The 20679-nt window shown below is 42.2% G+C and overlaps 1 long non-coding RNA gene across 1 annotated transcript in view; it reads left to right on the top strand.

Annotated features, from left to right (window-relative positions):
• The window catches only part of LOC138439140 (uncharacterized), a 299286-nt gene that overhangs the window by 90138 nt on the left and 188469 nt on the right, over positions 1 to 20679 (top strand). Inside the window, exon 3 of the long non-coding RNA XR_011256586.1 lies at positions 17695 to 17771. This is a non-coding gene — a long non-coding RNA (uncharacterized lncRNA). The remainder of the gene's footprint in view (positions 1 to 17694; positions 17772 to 20679) is intronic.

Genomic DNA, 20679 nt, shown 5'->3' with positions numbered 1-20679 from the left:
GGCCATCCCACTGTTTACATTACTCATCCCTCTCACGTAAAAGCAAAATAAAAATATTCCCCATAGATCTTCTGTCTTACTGATTCTGTAAGTCATCCTCTTACTCCCTCACCTAAACACGCAATAAATCATCAGGTCCTGGAGATATAACTTCTTCAAGTGTCTCTGGCAACCGGTCTTCTTGTCTCCAGCCCCCTGCCACTATTCCAGGCCCTCTTACTGCCACCTTGCTCTTCTTTTCTTATTTATAACGTTTCCATGACTTCCTCTTGAACAGAGGGTAACATATGAACACAGCAGAGTGCTCGTGATCCTTCAGGCTTTAATTCTTAATCTCTAAATTCAACTTTTTATTTTTTTAAACTTTGTTTTGTGTTGAGGTATAGCTGATTAACAATGTTGTGATACAGGGAAGGGACTCAGCCATGCATACACGTGTGTCTATTCTCCCCCAACCCCCCCACCCCATCCAGGCTGCCACGTAACATTGAGCAGAGTTCCCTGTGCTATTCAGTAAGTCCTCATTGGTTATCCATTTTAAATATAGCAGTGTGTACACGTCCATCCCAAACTCTCCAACTATCCCTTCCCCTCATCCTTCCCTCCTCAAGCAACCATAAGGCTGTTCTCTAAGTCTATGAGTCTCTTTCTATTTTATAAGTATGTTCATTTTTGTCATTTCTTTTTAGCTTCTACGTATAAAGAATGTCACAAGATTTCCCTCCTTCCCTGTCTGACTTGCTTCACTTATGACAATCTCTAGGTCCATCCGTGTTGCTCCACATGGCATTACTTCATTCATTTTAATGGCTGAGTAATACTCCACTGTACATATGTACCACTTCTCAATAGCCTTTTCCCCACCCTGTCCTATGCTTGGAAATTTTGAATAATTGATTCATTCTGCATGCATTGCCAGCCAGGTAGCAGATATTTTGCTAGATGCTGGGGATACAGTGGTGATCAGAAGAGAGGTGGTCTTGTCCTCTTGGAATGTGCAATCTACAGGGAATATAGAGTCTGCAGGGGTTCACCTTAGAGAGGGTTATGTTCTATAGCAGGGAAGTTATGGCTTACAATCAGGGAACATGGTAGTGACATCTGACTCAGATTTAGTTGAGACCTAAAGGTTGAAAAGGTATCACTCAGATCCAAGGCTTGGGTATTGAGAAACTGCTTTAGGTAGAGAAACTGCTTTATCTTTGCAAAGAGGAGAAAGAGCAGCTTATTCCTACTCGCAGAACAAAAAGTAGATCACTGTGACTGGAACAGAAGTGGCTAGGGAGATGTGTTGGAAGATGAGACTGGAGAGAGAAATTTCTTTGACAGTCAGGCTCTATTAGGCCGTTGCTGATGCTGTTCCCTTTGCTTGAAATGACCTGGCGTCCTCCTGCTCACTCTCAGGCTCAGTTTAACCATCATCTCCTTTGTAAAGTATTTCCTGGCTTTGCCTGGTTACATCGTTTTTAATCTAGCATGTATTTGGGTTTATCACTCACATCACTGTATCTCTCTCCTACTAGAAGATCACCTCCTGTAGGGCAGAGATGATATTTATCTTTATAACCACCTGTGTTTAGCAGTTTAGCAAAGGGCCTATTATTAAGTGGAAGCTCAGTCTGGAACATTTTCTAATGTCATACTTTTGAGAAGTATTAATATGTCCTGTTTTTCTCACAGTCAGTAGAACATTTTGGTTCATTCAAGCCTTGGGCTTGGGGCTGTCGAGGTGTGTATCATCTTACTTTAACATACCCACTGATATATGGGGTTAGGAAACTGCCCTGAAGAATCCTGATTATTTAATTCCACAAGTTGATATAACAATCAAGTGTGACTTATGGGAAGAGTGCAATCAGCACTTCGTATCTGTTTTGAGGGTTGGCTTTATAAAAAAATAGTTTTATGAATTTTTGGCTGTGCTGGGTGCTGGTCTTTGCTCCTGCAGGCTTTTCCCTGGCTTCGGAAAGCAGGGGTTTCTCTCCAGCTGCTGTGCGTGGTCGTCTCATTGTGGCTTCTCATTGCGGAGCACAGGCTCCAGGGCACGTGGTCTTCAGTAGCTGTGGCGCACAGACTTAGATGCTCCTCGGCACGTGGAATCTTCCCAGATCAGGGATCAAACCCATGTTTCCTGCATTGGCAGGTGGGTTCTTTACCACTGAGCCAACAGGAAAGCCCCTTGACTTTTTTCTTTTTCTTTTTTAATCTTTTTGAGAGTTGAACGAACAGGGCTTGGGGGAGAAGGGTGCGTTTTGGGTGTCTTCTCTGCTGAAGGTCAGGTGTTGAAACCCTGCTTCAGGTTCCTTTCTGATAGTCACTGCCAGAATTCACCCTGACCTCACTCTCTTGGTAGCAGCCTTAGATGCTAGAAAAGTGGCTGCACGAGTGAAGAGCTGTATCACAAGCATCCAAGCCAGGCTTGGCATGAAGTGCCCTTGACTGGGCATAAAATCAAAAGGACACCCTACCTCCTTCTCACTTAGGTGAACGCCATGCCTGACAGGCAGAGCCCTGCCCCTCTGGTGATCAGGCTGTAGGGTTTGGGCACAGGGGTACATGTGGTCCACCCAGGGCTTTTTCAGCTGCCACCAGTAAGGCCCCAGGTTAACAGTGTAATAGCTGAGCTGTCAAGGTCAGCAGGAGCAAACTCTTCAATCAGAACTGTGTCCTCGTGGGGCCACCGGGTTGTTCAGCCCACCTGGAAAATTGTTCAGTCCCCTCTGAGTCAAGAATATTTATTGAGGATCTACTGGGGACTTCTCTAAGTGTTGAAGATATACAAATAAAAAGGCAGAGAAAATGTGTGCCAACATGAAGCTTATTTCCTAGAAATAAATACCTATCCAGTATCATTCCAGGTAGAGATAAGGAATTGAGGTGTGATTAAGAGTGTGAGCATTGTCGGGGGCTGTTTGAGACAGACCTTCAGGGAACACCTTTCCGAGAGAGGGACACTGAGCAGAAAATGAAATGAAGAGAGAGTGTGGCACCCATGGCCACGTGGTAAGAGCACCCCACGGAAAAAGCGGCACGAGGCCTGAGGAGGGAATGAGTAGGCCCTATTGAGGAGCATCAGTACGGCCTAGGGGAGGTAGTGGGAGGTTGTTCTGGAGAGACGAAACAGGCAACGGATCCTGAAGGGCTGTGCAGAACTGGAAATCATCAGAGGGTTTGAGATTTCTGTTTTTAGACCGTCACTGGTGCTGTATTTGAGGGTGGCAGGGGTAGGGGGCTTGCAGTGGTCCACAAGAGAGGCTCACTCATGTGGATGGCTGTGGGGAGGGTGGCCGGATTTAGGATAAGCTCTGAAAGTGGGGCCAACGGGCCTGGATTGGATAAGGGGTGTGAAGAAAGAGAATCAGAATATAGTGGTAGGGATTCTTCCCAAGTGGTCCAGTGGTTAAGAATCTGCCTGCTTAGTGAGGACTGTGTTAGCCACTCGATCATATCCGACTCTTTTGTGACCCCATGGGCTATAGTCTGCCAGGCTCCTCTGTCCATGGAATCCTTCAGGCAAGAAAACTGGAGTGGGTAGCCATTCCCTTCTCCAGGAGATCTTTCCAACCCAGGGATCGAACCCTGGTTTCCTTCATTGCAGGAGATTCTTTACTGCCTGAACCAGTCAGAGGGCATAGGTTCAATTCCTGGTCTGGGAAGATCCTAGGTACCTCAGGGCAGCTAAGCCCTTGAGCTGTAGCCACTGAGCCTACTCGCCGCAACTACCGCTAATCTTCAGGTCCTCTGGCTTCTAGCGCACACACATTCTAGGGAGCCAGCACCAAGCGCAAGCGACTTTTACTTCTAGGACTTTATCCATGCAAAGGGTAGCAGAACCTTGGAGAAAGAGGAGCTTGTTGCTTTGTTAGGAAAGCTGGAAGTCATGGTTAGGAAAGCAGGAAGTCGCGGTTGCTATGCTTTGAGGTAGAGATGTCCGTGGCTCAGACAGTAAAGAACCTGCCTTCGATGCAGGAGACCTGGGTTTGATCCCTGGGTTGGGAAGATCCCCTGGAGAAGGAAGTGTGACCCATTCCAGTACTCTTGCCTGGAGAACGCCATGGACAGAGGAGCCTTGCAGAATGCAGTCCATGGCGTCACAAAGAGACGGATATGACTGAGTGATTAACACTTTCACTTTGTTCCGTTTCTCTCTCAGTCCTGGACTTACTGGTTTCACAGTGTCACACAGATGCACCAGAAAGTGCCCCGGATGGGTGAGGTATAAGGCAGTGAGCTGAGAAAGTTTAAAAAACAAAGCAAAATAAAACAAAACCCTTTGGCATATGGCAGCAGAACTTGGCATAACATGGCGTCTTCTGAGTATGTTGGCCTTAATGAGAAACCCAGATGCTCTCTCTCTCTCTCTCTCTCTCTTTTTTTTTCTTTTTTTCCAGAATATATTTAAAGGTTTTGAGTCTTCATGGTGCCTTCCAAATATGTGCTTTTCTTTTTCCATGGGTTGACTGCTATCCACCCTGATATTTTCCTCTCTCTGGACTTACAGGCTTAACTTAAAGTTGAGGAATTGATATAAAGCTTCCTATTTCTACACGTTGAGACTGAATCATTGAGTCAGGGTGGGATACTTTTCACATTATCCCCATCTGCCTCCTCCAGCCAGCGCCCAGGAGAGAGTTCCAGGCAGACACACTCAGTGGTCGACTGGTTTGAGGACAGAGGAAGCACTAGCCATTTGGCCTCTTCATCTGGGTTACAGTGGACTATCCTTGTGGGTGGACCACATCTTCAATTACTTCTTTAGTCAAGACCATACATCAACCTTTCCATTCTCAATCTCATTTTTAGACTAAGCTTTCTAATGGCAGGCAAATGGTTATAGACCAACAAAAAACTGTTAAGTGTGGAAACAGTGTCTTGGTTCATTTTAGCTGAGAGTTCATGTGTGTCTAGTTCTTCCCACTAGTGGTGCAGAACCTACCTGCCAAGGCAAGAGACCTGGGTTCAATCCCTGGGTCGGGGAGATGCCCTGGAGGAGGGCATGGCAACCCACTCCAGTATTCTTGCCTGGGGAATCCCATGGACAGAGGAGCCTGGCAGGGTATACAGTCTGTGGGGTCACAAAGAGTCAGCTTCCACTGAAGTGACTTAGCATGTGTGCACAGTATGTGTGTATGGGGTGGCAGTGAGGAATACTGGTGATGGGATTTTTTTTTTTCCTAATATGCCTTCAAAGGAAATCAACATCTGATTTCAACAGCTTCTGTCTAACAGAAGCTTAGACATCCCTGAATGGTACATTCCTGATGTTTGGAGATTTTCATTGTTTTGCTAATTGCACTAGTTTTCTGCTGCTGCATAACAATTCGCCCTCCAAACCTAGAGGCTTCAAATAACAACATTTATAGTCTCCTAGCTTCTATGAGCCACAAATTCTCACAATGCTGCAGTCAAATTGCTGGTTGCGATCCAAGTCATTCCAAGGCTTGCCTTGGGGAGAATACACTTCTAAGCTCACTTCCATGGTTGTTGACATGGTCATGGTGGTTGTTGGCTGGAGACCTCAGTTACTTGCCATATGGGTTTCTCTTCAGGGCTTCCCTGGTGGCTCAGAGGTTAAACCGTCTGCTTGCAATGCGGGAGACCCAGGTTCTATCCCTGGGTCAGGAAGATCCCCTGGAGAAGCAAATGGCAACCCACTCCAGTACTCTTGCCTGGAGAATCCCATGGAGGGAGGAGCCTGGTCCATGGGGTTGCAAAGAGTTGGGCACGACTGAACTACTTCACTTTCACTTTTTCAGGGCCATTTGCAATATGGCCATTTGTTTTTCCTAGGTCAAGGACTCTGAGAAAGAGTGAGAGATGACAAGCAAGATGGAAGTCGTCTTTTTGTGACCTCATCTTGGCCGGTGATATCCCATCACTCCTCTGTACTCTATTCATTGGAATCACTTAAGTCTGGCCCACAATCAAGGGGAAAGGATAATACCAGGGCTTGAATATTAGAAGGTGGAGGTGATTGGGCATATTAATTTACTAATTCACAAGCAAGTATTTATTGAAAACCACCATATGGAAAACCTTGATCTATGTATGGACTGTGGTTTCAGAGGGGTCCCAAATGCAAACAAAATGCAGTGTACTTTGTTTCTCAAAACAGGATTTGCGACCTATCTGAGAAGAAAGTTTTCCACTTTAAAAATAGTCTGCCATCAAATGTCAGTATATGTTAACTGCTCCGAGAGTTATGGAGGTGGAAGAACTCACTGTGGAGACAATTTAGGAGCTGTCGCTGATCTAAGAAAACGACAGGTTCTCCTCTGACTCAGTGGCTGCCAAGTGAGATGCATTAAAGGGTGACTGCCAGAGATCCATTTGGAACCAAACACGACAAACTAAATAGCTTTATTTCTCCCCTAAGACGTTTCAGCAGTCTCTCGTAGTCTGCTCCAACAATTCTCTTCTGTTCCACCCCACCTCCCCCGCTAGGGTGGGGAGCAACGGAGAGAAAAGATGAAGATATAAGAACTTGTAGTTCTTAACAATGGGACTTATTTTTCTGATCTTGTTGCTGATCGTTTGCTGAGATGATTTGCTGTGGAGCTCCTTTGCATCTTTGCTGTTTGTAACTGGGAAATAAATGATGACTAGAATCATGTTTTTTGTTCGTTTGCTCACTTGCTTATTTTGCTTTTAGAAAGTCTGTCCGGGGCCAGCCTCTCATTTTTGTCAAAGAGGAGATAAGGTCCTGAGAAGTTCAATGACTTGCTCATGTTCTCCAGCTTTCAAACTACTGCTCTTTCCAGGAAGTCCACACAGTAGACTCTACCTGGAATTTTTTTTTTTTTTAATCCATTACATTAGGTATCACTGAAAGACCAGTGACAAGGATTCTTCTTACATCATTTATGAGTAGTCATGTCAGTTTTGGAGGTGACACTTTTATTTGCCCGTGCCAAATGGTATTTGTAGTTTTTTGAAAGCATGATATACACTACATTACCATTTATTTCATTGAGATTTAAGTGTTCTCCTTCAATGGACTACTCAAAACAGAGAATATTACTAAAATTCATTTTAGTAATATCTGCTTGCTACTGTGGACACAAGGAAGCATTAAAATTACATGAAATTGAAATGGTATTTGAGTATGAGTTTCAAAAGAAAGCTGGTTTGCATTTAGTAATGATGGAAATTCAGATATGGAAATTCTAATATGGAACATTTTCTTAAGCAGTTGGGAGCTTCTGACAAGTTTTATATATCAAAATGCCACTCTAGGAGGAAAAAAGTCAAACTTTTTAATTAGAGATTGAAGAAATAGAGTCTTTATTAAATATAGATTTACATATGAATTTCAAACAATGAAACTTCTTATTTTGATTTTTGAACTTCATGTGAATTTTCCAGGAGATATCTTCCAGACACAGAGAGGAAATGAAATAGTATCACATCTTAACTATTCCATTATCCCCTCTGCACTTTCTTTTTTCTCCTCCTTAATTTTCAGAATTTATAGTGCTCTCCTGAACTTTCATAAACTGTAATATTCCTGCAGAAAGTGATAACAACCATGTTAGATGCTGGGAGTTTTGTTTTGTTTTGTTTTGTTTTTTTTTTAATAAAAGTGATATACCATCTCTCCCTAACAGAAATCTCAAACCCAAAATTAAACACAGTTAACTATTCCAGATGATGTTGATATTGGTGTCATTATTTGGTGTCTAAATTTTTTAGAAGAGTAATGGTGGGTTCAATTTTGCTGTGACAGAGTGATCTCCAGTGGAAACTGTCAAGCAAAACTGATAATTAAATAAAGACCTGTAGTTATGGTTGTACTGATTTATGAAACAATGAAACCCTTTATGAGCACCTGTGAGGAATGATCTTAAGCATTTTCAACATCTTTATAATGCAGGATGTTTTCAAAGGTATATTATCTTATTGCAACCCTGGACTTTTCTCTTAGATGTGATTATCTTCTCCATTTCACAGAAGAGGAAACCTCACATCAGAAAGATACATGCCTTACCCACGGTCACACAGTCACTGGAATTGAATTCAAGGTTTCCTGAGTCTGAGGCCAGTGCTTTGTCAATTACATGCTTTCGAGAAAGTGACAGGGATATCATATGCAAGAAATATAACATTCTCCCACAAACATACAAGGGAACAAACATAAACACAAAGTGAAGTATTTTCCCATGCCCAGCACTTCCAGACCATCACTGTCCCTTCATCTCAGCCTGTTCTTCCATTTCTGTGACTTTGCTATCCTTTTTTCTCTAGACTGGACTGTCCTTGGTCTGTCCTAAGCACTGTTTATGGTCCATCTCAGATGTTGACTTCAGCTGGGTAATCTTTCTTGATTTGGATGGAGCATTCCCCTCCTTAATCTAGAGCCCTCCAAACAATGTCATTTATACACGACTTTGGATGCATCCTCATTTTGTAACTCGTGTCAGAATTGTTCATATTCATATCTGTCTCTGCTTGGGAGGGTCAGCTTCATAAGAACAGAGAACATGGTTTATTTTTTCTGGGCTTTCTCATGACTTGTATTTACATAGAAGGGGCTAGGTATATATGAGATGAACTGAAATACTTGTATGAGTAATTTACATCAGTTACAATCCAGATTACTTCCCCTGCCCGAGCAGTAATGTTATGAACATGTATGCATTTGTAGGCACTCAGCTGTGTCCAACTTCCTGTGACCCCATGGACTGCAGCCCACCAGGCTCCTCTGTCCGTGGGGTTCTTCAGCCAAGAGTAGTAAAGTGGGTTGCCATGCCCTCCTCCAGCTCCTCTGGATGATCAGGTGGAAATTACTGGGCAGATGGGAAATGGCAGACAGCAGTGAAAGAACTGCCTGTGACAGGTGATGGCAGTCAGAGAGTACAAGAAGGGGAGATTGAGCTGTTCTGTTAGAAAGACTCATCTGCATTGCTGCAAATTGCATTGTCATACTGAGCGAAGTTAGAGAAGGGGAGACAGCCTATGACACCCCTTTATGTGCAATTTTAAAAGAAATGATATAAATGAACTTATTCACAAAGTAGAAACAGACTTGCAGACTTAGATAATGAACTTATGGTTGCGGGGGAGGGGGGAAGGATGGGGTAAAGGGATAGTTGGGGGGTTGGGGATGGGCAGGTACCCACTGCTATGTTTAAAGTGGATAACCAACAAGACCCTACTGTATAGCACAGGGAACTCTGCTCAATGTTATGTTGCAGCCTGGATGGGAGGGGAGTTTGGGGAAGAGTGGATACACATGTGTTAGTGTTTTCTGTCCACCTGAAACTACCACATTATTAATCAGCTATATGCCAATGTAAAATGAAAAGTTTCTTAAAAAGAAATACCCTTCCTCTTTCTGCTGGCTGCTCTAGCATCTTTCCTGCCAGAATGGAAACCCTGTGAGGTCATCCCCTGCTGTGTTCTCAGTGCCTAGCAGAGTGTAGGGATAGAGGAGGTGCTGAAAAATATTTGTTGACCCAATGATTAATGCATGGCAGTTGAGACTCTCACAATAAGAGCAGAAAAGGGAAACACATGTCATGTACAGATTGTTTACTCACTGATGATGGTCTGTGCGTAAAGTGTTTTGATTTTTTTAGTGTGTATTTTGGGTATTTGATGGCTTATGCCTTTTGTAAATTTTGTATTTTTTTCCACTTCCATATGCCTTTCTGTTTTTAGTTACCTTTCTACATTGCCAAAACAAAATAAATCCAACAGCTGCCTCCACTTGAGTTTCCTTTACTATTGTTTTCTCATCTCCCATCTCTTTAAAATACATCCCAAGTAGTTTTTTTGCGGGGGAGGCAAGAATCTGCAGAGAAAGCAGACAAGTCTATCCATCTTGTCGATAGCACAAAAATTTACTCTTAAAAGTCTAGCAGTGTAACTAACATACCTCCAATTTTTTCACAGATACGTTGCATGCTAACTATCTTCTTCAAAACCATCCTAATTATTTTCTCAATTTAAAATAAAATCAGTAGGGAGGTTTTCCTTCTTTGAATAGATATTAATTAGACTCATCTAAAATTTTTTTTGAAAGAGGGAATCCCTAAATCTAGGTAGGAAGTTTTATTTAAAGTATTCTAGATGAGAGTGATATATATATATATTTAAAGATGGCTAATTTAAACACTTTAATTTGTACTCTCTTAAGGGAAATGAAACTCCAGTATATGTGACTTTCATTAATGACTTTACCATAGAGATATAAACCAAAATACTTAATAGGGAAAATTTAATGAATAATTAATTGATCCTCATATTATTTGCTAACGGGTATTACATACTCATGAAAGCCATCCTTTGTGTGCTGTCTTAGGGGAAAGGCAAGATGTTAGAGTAGATCAAGCCTTGTCAGCTGTTGGTAAGGCAACCGGGGTCTCATCCCTGAATATCGCAGGTAAGATCTCTTAATTTTTCAGATCATGAAAAGTGAAGAAAACTGTAATTAGATGTCAAGCTAAAACATCATTTTATATAGGAACTAAGGATGAGGTTGTCTTTGATACAGTAATTGTAATAATAAACCAATGTACTGTATACACGCAAGGAAATTAGATCATTAGAAGGCTACCTTACGGTATCTTGTTGACTGTGTTTTCATCTAGTAAATTAGTGTTTCCTGATATTTAGGATCAGCACACAAATACAATCACAAAGTGAGCCTGAAATTTCATAAGGTATGGTTCATCCTTTCGTTATATTTTTATTCGCTTTTTAAAGTGGATAATGAAGTACAGTCAAGTGTAATTCATGTATCACATGTTGCTTTTGTATTTGTTTAGCTTAAGAAGAAGGGTTTTAAGTACCACCTCTGCCAAATATATATCCCAGATTTTCATATCTGGCCTGGACTTTCTCCTATCTTCTGGACTTGTACATCTACCAGCGTGCTTGACATATCCACGTTATGTATAACAGCCACCTCCAACTTCACATGGTTCAGTGGAACTCCTGAGCTATCCTACGTCCATTCATATTCTCCTCACAGTCCTTCTCATCTTAGTTAATGACAGCATCATCCTTCCAGTTGCTCAGGCCAGAAACTTGGGAGTTATCCTTGTCTTTTCCCCTTTCCCTCACACTCCATGCCTCAGGTTTCAGAGTGCACCTGGAATTTGCCTGTATCTTACCACCTCATCCTACCCCTCTGGTAGAATTTCTTGCCTGGATTTTTGGAAGAGCCTTTGAGTAACCTCTCTGCTTTAATCTTTGCCCGCCCTGCACCGCCCCCCCCCCCTCACCGACCACAGAAGTCTGTTCTGACAGCAGCCAGACTGATCCTTTAAAGATAAAGACATACCATTCTTCTGCTGGAGAACCACAAGGGGTTCTCCATATCAATTAGATGAGATGCAAAGGTTCTCAGAATGGCTGCCAAAGTTCTACAAAATCAGCCCTTTTATTCCTTCCCTGAACTTAGCGCCAACTACTCTCTACCTAGTTCCCACTGGATCAGCCACACTGGACTCTCTGCTGCTCCTGGAAAGGGCCTCTGCATGAAAAATTCTTGCCCAGATACCCTCCAGGCTCACTTCCTCTCCTCCTTCAAGTCTTTCTTCAAATGGCATCTTCTTAACAAGGTCTTCCCTGATGCCCTTTGAAAATGGCCATCTGTGCCTCTAGGGTGAAAAGAGTACATCTTGTGTCCACACCCACTGGTTGCCTTCATGTTCTAGACAGTGAGTTTATTTTCCTGAAGTCTCAGCTTTCCCATTATACATTTAGAAGCTGAAAGTTGCTCAGTCGTGTCCAACTCTTTGTGTCCCCATGGACTGTACAGTCCATGGACTTCTCTGGCCAGAATATTGGAGTGGGTAGCCGTTCCCTTCTCCAGGGGAACTTCAAAACCCAGGGATCAAACCCAGGTCTCCCACATTGCAGGCAGGTTCTCTACCAGCTGAGCCACCAGGGAATCCCAAAAGAAAAGGGTTTACATTTAGGGGTTTAGGCAAAATGTCCCACAAAGCCCTTTGGGCTCTAAAACCTTTAAAATTCCATGACCAATTTGACACGGATAAACCAGTTAGACTTGGTCTTGAAAAATCTATCATCAGGGAAGGATGTGTGCATGTGTGCTAAGTTGCTTCAGTTGTGTCTGAAATCTTTGTCCCCCTACAGACTAGCCCACCACACTCCTCTGTTCATGGGATTCTCCAGGCAAGAATACTGGAGTGGGTTTGCCATTTCCTCCTCCAGGGGATCTTCTGGACCCAGATGTTGAACCCATGTTTCCTGCGTCTCCTGCATTGTAGGGAGATTCTTTACTGTTGAGCACGGGGGAAGCCTTCAGAGGGGGATGCAGACCCCATTTCCCTGGAAGCTCAGCTCCTACAGGAAACAGTAAAAGGTAACATGGGATGCTCTCTGAAACAGTGGCCGCACTTGTGAAATAATATTAAAAGCCTGTTTGTTTTTGCTGGTCCCAGTTTGCTTTGGCTCACTAAACCACTGGAAGGCCTTGAAAAAAGGAAATTGAATCCTCTAGTCGTTGGCTTCATCATCCATAGAATGAGGCTCTTGTTAGACAATCTCCAAGTCCTCTCCCAGATTTAGAATTCTCCCTTAGTCATGACTCTTCATCAAGCTGTGCAAGATATTCACATGCAAGTTGGTCACCCAACTCCTTTGGCTTTGTGTAGTGTGGCGCCATCCCCATTGAGAATAATTGTATGCGTTTCTTATACTTCTCTTCATGTACCTAGCCACCCTGCAGAGGCTTCAGAGTTTTGATCAGAGAGAGTGTGGCTCCAGGACACATATCTGTACATTCATTTTCAGTGTTAGGTAATTATGCAAAAAAAGACAAAGTAGAATGCTTAAACATATTAGCTCTTTTGTCCCCAAGTGTCTGAAAAGTTCTTGTTAAACTGAGACTTTTGTTACGTCTGATCATGATGATCAGCAGTTCCCAGAATGTGCGCATGCTCAGTCGCTCAGTCATGGCCGACTCTTTCCAACCCCGTGGACTGTAACCCCCCAGGTTCCTCTGTCCATGGGATTCTCCAGGCAAGAACACTGGAGTAGGTTGCCATTTCTTACTCCTGGGGATCTTCCCGACCCAGGGGTCCAATGTGCATCTCCTGCAGTGGCAGGCGAATTCTTTCCCACTGAGCCACGTGGGAAGCCCAGATATCTGAATATTTGAATGGAAATATTCAAAGGGTTTTGGGAGGGAAGTTTCTTTTCTAACATGTTCAGTGCTTTCAACTCTGAATAAGATCAGTTTTCTATTTTCCTTTACAAAGGATCCTAGTGAATAAAAACTAATTTAACTTATCAAATCAATGAGTCTTATTTTTTCTTTGTGAACTCTTCTTAAACATAATTATTAAACTATAATCTTAATTAGTAAAGACTATTAAAGTAAAGAAATAGTAAAGAATAAAAAAAGTAAAGAAATAGTAAAGACTACTTCTGGATGGAATTAAGGCAAATGATTTTTATAATCAGTATCTTCTAAGTGTGTGAATACTTACAGCTTCTGGGGTGTGATCATATGACTAACCAGAAGGATTGTACAAAAAGGATACTTTCTGCTTTTATTTTTTTCCATGGCACTAGAGGAAAAAAAAGAAGAAGGGTAGCTGAGAGGTATAAAAGCTACAGCTGATGCAGTTTTGGTACTTGAGGACACAGTGTTTTGAAATCTACATTTGTATGGGTTTTGAAATATTTTTGAGGTGTTACCCAACAAAATCTCACAAAATTCCTTTGAGAATAAAAAACTGACCATTCTTCAGAGGGCAGAGCCTGGAAAATGGAAGCGGAGATTCTTCAGAACTCAACCATTCAACATCTGATTTCCTGTTGAGTTCTGTGACTAATGCTGTCTCTGCCTTCCCTCCTTCATTTATTTATCAATTATATATTGTTCCAAGTTATGCTTTGTTGAGGCTTTTGAATGTGATTGTCTTGTGATGGAAAATCCAGCAGGAACAGTGTATTAAAATGCCCAAGGATAAGCCAAGAGGTCTTTAGTAACCCTGGTACCTTCTAGCTCTTCTGTTTCCCAGAGAAGATATTTTGTGGCAGTGTGGACCTAATTGAAATCATATCTCACTGCTCTTGGTGTTTTCAGGCAGGCAGACAGATCAGTATAAGCTGCACTGTAGAAACTTAACACTTATAATCTTTTTCTCTTAATTATCAGGGAGGTCTTTAAAAGAATAAAAGCTCACAAGAAGTTGTAGAGCCTGAGAAACACTTTGTTATAAATTCCTGGAATCATTGTATGTTTTTCCTTGTAGCCAGAATTTAGCTTTATTTCTTTTAAAATTCCTTTTAAAAGTAATTTCCTCTCAATACACAAAAACACATAGTCTTATTTATGGGGATTCTTCTCACTTCTGATCAATTGTTTCTTGTTGCAGTCTTATTCTCCTCCTCCAATCAAAGATGGGGTCCCACCCAGCAGCTACAGATATTTGATCTTGGTTGGACAGAGCACGCTATCTTGTTCTTGGTCATCACCTTTCCTCGGTGGCTGCATACTGCTGCTTGGCCTCATGTCTCCTTGCAAAGGTTCTCGTTGAAAAGGGCAAACTCTCTGGGGCTGTCCAACAGTCCTTCTGAAAGGATTTAGTAATCTCCACTATAACCGAGGGGCTTCCCTGGTGATTCAGATGGTAGAGTCTGCCTGCAATACAAAAACTCAGGTTTGATCCCTGGGTCAAGAAGTTCCACTGGAGAAGGGATTGGCTACCCACTCCAGTGTTCTTGCCAGGAAAATCTTGTGGACAGAGGAGCCTGGTGGGCTACAATCCATAGGGTTGCCAAGAGTCAGACATGACTGAGTGATTTTCACTTCATTTCACTTCACTTCATTGTAACTGCACCAGGGCAAATTTCTAGGGGAGAATAAAAGGCCAATCCTTGACTATCTCCAATAAGCTTTGTTTGCTATCATATAAAAAGAAGTTTTCTAAGCACAAGCTATGAAAGTGAAAAATAGCAGGGAAAATGGGAAACTTGCTCATTGAAGAGCATATTAAAAAACAGAGACATTACTTTGCCAACCAAGATCCATCTAGTCAAAGCTATGGTTTTTCCAGTAGTCATGTATGGATGTGAGAGTTGGACTATAAAGAAAGCTGAGTACCGCAGAATTGATGCTTTTGAACTGTGGTGTTGGAGACTTTTGAGACTCCCTTGGGCTGCAGTGAGATCCAACTAGTCCATCCTAGAGGAAATCAGTCCTGAATATTCATTGGAAGGACTGATGCTGAAGCTAAAACTCCAATACTTTGGCCACCTGATGCGAAGAACTGATTCATTGGAAAAGACCCTGATGCTGGGAAAGATTGAAGGCGGGAGGAGAAGGGGATGACAGAGGATGGGATGGTTGGATGGCATCACCGAGTCTATGGACATGAGTTTGAGCAAGCTCTGGCAGTTGGTGATGGACAGGGAAGCCTGGTGCGCTGCAGTCCATGGGGTTGCAAAGAGTCAGACATGACTGAGTGACTGAAATGAACCATATGCTCATTGGACGGGAGAAAGGATTGAATAAATGAGGGAAGAAGTGGAGGGAGGAATCTACAAAGGAGAGAAGTGAGGGAAGAAAGAAAAAAATAAAAGGAACAAGAGAATGAGAAAGGGAGAGAAGGTGACGTGGCTGCTGGTAACATTAGTCTCTGAAACCAGCTGGAATATTGTGTGTCTCCCAGCTTCTGCATGATGAATAAAGGTTTCCCAAATGATATAGGTTTCCTTCCAAGAGGGAGGAGACCACGTTAGCAGTCATTCCTTGGAACCACAGTATTGCAGACTGCACCATCTCACTGCCTGTTTACTAAAGAGAAAGGGGGTGGAGTTGCCTTTAATTATTAACCTTTAAAATGTCTTTATTATTTGTGGTCATGGCAAAAGTGAAACTTACATTCATAGATAATCTCAATCCTTATATAGTTCTCACTTTTAACCTCTCCCTACTAAACCTTTTTACCTAATCAAACCCAAAATTTAACAGATGTGCAGCAGTTGAACCAAAAGGAAGAAAGAAAAAGAAGTCAGGTCCTGTGTGAGGATATCCCTGGTGAATCCAGAGGGTAATCCTTGGAAATGGTCTGTACGGACATCTGGGCAACCTCCTGCTGGCTGTATCAGAGGAGGATAATGACTGCATTTCATTTCAGTAGTTCCAATGAGACAGAATGAAGTTCATTTCTCTGTTATATTCCTCAGTCACCCACAAGTATTTTTATGTAAAATTAACTGTTCTTCAGTCAAATCTAAGATGACTTGTTAGGCAGTTCAGTTCAGTCACTCAGTCATGTCCAACACTTCACAACCCCATGGACCACAGTACGCCAGGCTTCCCTGTTCATCATCAACTCCCAGAGTCTACTCAAACTCATCTCCATTGAGTCAGTGATGCCAGCCAACCATCTCATCCGCTGTCGTCCCCTTCTCCTCCTGCCTTCAATCTTTCCCAGCATCAGGGTCTTTTCCAAATGAGTCAGCTCTTCGCCTCAGGTGGCCAAAGTATTGGAGTTTCAGCTTCAGCATCAGTCCTTCCAATGAACACTCAGGACTGATCTCATTTAGGATGGACTGGTTGGATCTCCTTGCAGTCCAAGGGACTCTCAAAAGTCTTTTCCAACACTACAGCTCAAAAGCATCAATTCTTCGGTGCTCAGCTTTCTTTATAGTTGAGCTGCTAAGGAGTTAGGAATAGTAAATGTTGAGAGTGCTGACAAATTAATCTGGAATTTGATTTTGGTTCTCTAATGCTTAATTTTAATGGATTAATTTTTAAAAATCTGTATGTCTCAGGTTTTTCATGTTTGATATTTATGGTGTAAACCTGAGTCATAATAATGATAATATGAATTGAGTTTCTAAAGCTAAAGGTAAGGGACTTCCCTTGTGGTCCAGTGGTTAAGACCTTGCCTTTCATGCAGGAGATGTGGGTTCAGTTCCTGGTCAGGAAGCTAAGATCCCACATGCACTGTGGCCAAAAAACCAAAACATATGACAGAAGCAATATTGTAACAAATTTAATAAAGACTTTAATAATGGTTCACATTAAAAAAAAAAAACTTAAAAAAATATTAAAAAAGTAAGGATTGTAACTACTGCCAAATGATAGAGGAAGAAAAATTTTCTTGGCATTTGTTTTTTTATTATTTTTTTAAATTTAAAATGTATTTATTTATGGCTGTGCTGGGCCTTCATTGCTGTGTGTGGACTTCCTCTAGTTGCAGAGAGCAGGGCGCTGATCTCTGGTTGTGGTGTTTGGCCTTCTCGTGTTATGAAGCATGGACTCTAGGGCACCTGGGCTTCAGTAGTTGTGGAACATGGGCTAGTTGCTCCACTGTATGTGGAATCCTCCTGGACCAGGGAATGAACCCGTGTCTCCCCCATTGGGAGGCAGATTTTTCAACACAGAGCCACCAGGGAAGTCCTTGGCATTTCTCTTTTAGCACTGAGATAGAGGATTGGCTTTAATGGAGCAAATCTACTGTTTAAATATTATAAACAGTGTTTAGTATTGTCCTGAAATATATTAGGCATTCAATATTTGTTTAACGGATGAATGCCAATTGTCATGATAGAGAATATAAAATCAAATGAATCTATGAGACACAGTTTGCCTGCTAGTTCTCAGATGTCCATGTTGAAAAATGGCAAGAAAAATGAGGTGTCTTATTCTTTGTCTTGGAAATGCAAATTGATATGTGATTGAAATTATCATTATTTTGGCAGGTAAGGGAGGGCCGAGAGGAGCTACTCCACGTTCAAGGTCAGGAGGGGCGGCCGTGAGGAGATACCCCTTGTCCAAGGTAAGAGAAACCCAAGTAAGATGGTAGGTATTGCAAGAGGGCATCAGAGGGCAGACACACTGAAACCATAATCACAGAATCCTAGCCAATCTGATCACAGGGACTGCAGCCTTGTCTAACTCAATGAAACTAAGCCATGCCATATGTGGGGTCACCTAGGACGGGCAGGTCATGGTGGAGAGGTCTGACAGAATGTGGTCCACTGGAGAAGGGAATGGCAAACCACTTCAGTATTCTTGCCTTGAGAGCCCCATGAACAGTATGAAAAGGCAAAATAATAGGATACTGAACGGGGAACTCCCCGGGTCGATAGGTGCCCAATATGCTACTGGAGATCAGTGGAGAAACAACTCCAGAAAGAATGAAGGGATGCAGCTAAACCGAAAACAATACCCAGCTGTGGATGTGACCTGTGATAGAAGCAAGGTCCGATGCTGTAAAGAGCAATATTGTATAGGAACCTGGAATGTCAGGTTCATGAATCAAGGCAAATTGGAAGTGATCAAACAGGAGATGGCAAGAGTGAACGTCAACATTCTAGGAATCAGCCAACTAAAATGGACTGGAATGGGTGAATTTAACTCAGATGACCATTATATCTACTACTGCGGGCAGGAATCCCTTAGAAGAAATGGAGTAGCTATCACGGTCAACAGAAGAGTCCGAAATGCAGTAGCTGGATGCAATCTCAAAAATGACAGAATGATCTCTGTTCGTTTCCAAGGCAAACCATTCAATATCACGGTAATCCAAGCCTAAGCCCCAACCAGTAATGCTGAAGAAGCTGAAGTTGAATGGTTCTATGAAGACCTACAAGACCTTTTAGAACTAACACCCAAAAAAGATGTCCTTTTCATTATAGGGGACTGGAAGGAAAAAGTATGAAGTCAAGAAACACCTGGAGTAACAGGCAAATTTGGCCTTGGAGTATGGACTAAAGCAGGGCAAAGGCTAATAGAATTTTGCCAAGAGAACATACTGGTCATAGCAAACACCCTCTTCCAACAACACAAGAGAAGACTCTACACATGGACATCACCAGATAGTCAACACCGAAATCAGATTGATTATATTCTTTGCAACCAAAGATGGAGAAGCTCCATACAGTCAACAAAAACAAGACCAGGAGCTGACTGTGGCTCAGATCATGAACTCCTTATTGCCAAATTCAGACTGAAATTGAAGAAAGCAGGGAAAACCACTATACCATTCAGGTATGACCTAAATCAAATCCCTTATGATTATACAGTGGAAGTGAGAAATAGATTTAAGGGACTAGATCTGATAGACAAGAGTGCCTGATGAACTATGGATGGAAGTTCGTGACACTGTACAGGAGACAGGGATCAAGACCATCCCCATGGAAAAGAAATGCAAAAAAGCAAAATGGCTGTCTGAGGAGACCTTGCAAGTAGCTGTGAAAAGAAGAGAAGTGAAAAGCAGAGAAGAAAAGGAAAGATATAAGCATCTGCATGCAGAATTCCAAAGAACAGCAAGAAGAGATAAGAAAACCTCCCTCAGTGATCAATGCAAAGAAATACAGGAAAAAAAAACCAGATCTCTTCAAGAAAATTAGAGATACCAAGGGAACATTTCATGCAAAGATGGGCTCAATAAAGGACAGAAATGGTATGGACCTAATAGAAGCAGAAGATATTAAGAAGAGGTGGCAAGAATACACAGAAGAACTGTACAAAAAAGAGCTTCACGACCAAGATAATCATGATGATGTGATCACTCACACTCACCTAGAGCCAGACATTCTGGAATATGAAGTCAAGTTGGCCTTAGGAAGCATCACTACAAATAAAGCTAGTAGAGGTGATGGAATTCCAGTTGAGCTGTTTCAAATCCTGAAATGATGCTGTGAAAGTGCTGCACTTAATATGCCAGAAAATTTGGAAAACTCAGCAGTGGCTACAGGACTGGAAAAGGTCAGTTTTCATTCCAATCCCGAAGAAAGGCAATGCCAAAGAATGCTCAAACTACCGCACAATTGCACTCATCTCACACGCTAGTAAAATAATGCTCAAAATTCTCCAAGCCAGGCTTCAGCAATATGGGATCATGAACTTCCAGATGTTCAAGCTGATTTTAGAAAAGGCAGAGGAACCAGAGATCAAATTGCCAACATCCGCTGGGTCATTGAAAAAGCAAGAGAGTTCCAGAAAAACATCTATTTCTGCTTTATTGACTATGCCAAAGCCTTTGACTGTGTGGATCACAATAAACTGTGGAAAATTCTGAAAGAGATGGGAATACCAGACCACCTGACCCGCCTCTTGAGAAACCTGTATGCAGGTCAGGAAGCAACAGTTAGAACTGGACATGGAACAACAGACTGGTTCCAAATATGAAAAGAAGTATGTCAAGGCTGTATATTGTCCCCCTGCTTATTTAACTTATATGCAGTGTACATCATGAGAAATGCTGGGCTGGAAGAAGCACAAGCTGGAATCAAGATTGCCAGGAGAAATGTCAATAACCTCAGATATGCAGATGACACCACCCTTATGGCAGAAAGTGAAGAGGAACTAAAAAGCCTCTTGATGAACGTGAAAGAGGAGAGTGAAAAAGTTGGCTTAAAGCTCAACATTCAGAAAACGAAGATCATGGCATCTGGTCCCATCACTTCATGGGAAATAGATGGGGAAACAGTGGAAACAGTATCAGACTTTATTTTTTGAGCTCCCAAATCACTGCAGATGATTGCATTCATGAAATTAAAAGACACTTACTCCTTGGAAGGAAAGTTATGACCAACCAAGATAGCATATTGAAAAGCAGAGACATTACTTTGCCAACAAAGATCCATCTAGTCAAGGCTATAGTTTTTTCCAGTGATTATGTATGGATGTGAGAGTTGGACTGTGAAGAAATCTGAGTGCTTAAGAATTGATGCTTTTGA

This window comes from Ovis canadensis, chromosome 4 (genome assembly GCF_042477335.2).
Source record: "Ovis canadensis isolate MfBH-ARS-UI-01 breed Bighorn chromosome 4, ARS-UI_OviCan_v2, whole genome shotgun sequence".
NCBI lineage: Eukaryota > Metazoa > Chordata > Mammalia > Artiodactyla > Bovidae > Ovis > Ovis canadensis.
Note: the sequence above shows the minus strand (reverse complement) of the source record. Positions and strands in the feature narration are given on the sequence as shown.